This window comes from Rhinopithecus bieti, unplaced genomic scaffold, assembly GCF_001698545.2.
Source record: "Rhinopithecus bieti isolate Rb0 unplaced genomic scaffold, ASM169854v2 scaffold_43433, whole genome shotgun sequence".
Classification (NCBI taxonomy): domain Eukaryota; kingdom Metazoa; phylum Chordata; class Mammalia; order Primates; family Cercopithecidae; genus Rhinopithecus; species Rhinopithecus bieti.
The window spans coordinates 353,902-355,289 of NW_016817794.1; the positions used below are offsets into that span (position 1 = coordinate 353,902).

At 41.3% G+C, this 1,388-nt stretch overlaps 1 pseudogene across 1 annotated transcript; it reads right to left on the reverse strand.

Moving 5' to 3' along the window:
• Positions 1 to 9: 9 nt before the first annotated feature.
• Positions 10 to 445, reverse strand: LOC108517999 (ATP synthase subunit g, mitochondrial pseudogene; annotated as a pseudogene). The gene has a single exon (XR_001882266.1). The product of XR_001882266.1 is annotated as an ATP synthase subunit g, mitochondrial pseudogene (transcript).
• Between the last annotated feature and the right edge of the window lie 943 nt (positions 446 to 1,388).

The following is a 1,388-nucleotide window of genomic DNA, read 5'->3' on the forward strand; positions in this document are numbered from 1 at the left end:
TTTTTTTTTGACAAATCTTATTTTATTCAGCTAGCAGTCTGATCACACATGGTCCAACAGCACTCAAATAATAAATCAAATATAACCAGATGTTAAAGATTGGTCTTCAAACATCATAGCCAATGATGCCACGCTTGCCTATGATCTCTCCGACATAAAACCACATCAGCACCTCAGTGGCCACCAAACCATTCAGCACAGCTTCCTTAACTGTGAGCTGTTTGAAGCTACCAGTCTGAGCACTATTGACTAGTTTTTTCAGGCTCTGAATAGCTCTAGGGATCTCAGCAGGGGTGGGAGGAACCAGCTCAACCTTGGCATAGTACCAAAATGTGGCCAATGGAGGCTTCGAGTAAGTCACAGCAGCGTTCACCAGAGCCAGGGTCTTCTCCACAAGGTTACGGACAAATTGGGCCATGGTTCTGGGATGCAAAGTCCGTCGCTTGGAACCACTGTTTGGGAAATTTGACAGCCAAAGTCAAGGATACATTTTTTGGTATCAAGAACTCAGAAAGTTCAGTGAAGGCAAGAAACGACTACCTAATATCTTAGCAACCTAGAACACTTTATGGGGTCATTCTCAGGAAGACGCTTGGAAGACACCAACAAAAAACCACGTATATGTTAATGCCCACACATCCGACTCCAGCTGCTGCCAGTGAATAATGTCTTCTCTTTCTCTTCCCCTACCAGGTTTCTGTCAATGACGGTCCTTGGCAGAATATGAATACAAACCCTACTACTAAAGAGAGCTAGGAAATGTTTCCAGACTTTCAACCCTAGTGATACTGGGGAGAGTTTTGAAGGGCAAGGACAGAGCTGAATATAAGAGATGCTATCCTGCTTACTCAACTTCCTTTCCCTCAAAACAAAAACAAAAGCACTTGCTTCTCAGAAGGATTCTGTTAATCTATTTATTTACACCAAGGTATTATGGACCAACAATATCTTTAAATGTGTTTTTCCCCCCAGGACAATTTGTACTTTCACAAGAACAAAGATTTAATTTAAAGCAGTGAATCCATCTAATTGACAATTGGTTGGAACAGGGACTCACTGACAACATTGTTTCCTGAGGGGTCCTCAGAGATACAAAGACATTTTAGACCGAAATCTACTCTTCAGGATTTTAATCTATTTGGCCTTTGCTTTGTATGTGCAAAGATACTTGGTTTTGTTGATCTTTTGTTTTATACAAAACATAAATGAGAGATTTCATTCTGGTTAAATGAGGCATATTCTTCTCAATTCTCTGTCACTAGTGGTTTTCAATGGAGCAATTTGGATTCCCACATTGTGCTCTCAGGGGACATTTTGTAATGTCTGGAGACATACTTGGTTGTCACAACTGAGGTTGGGGGAGTACTACTGGCTTAGTGCGTGTTGAG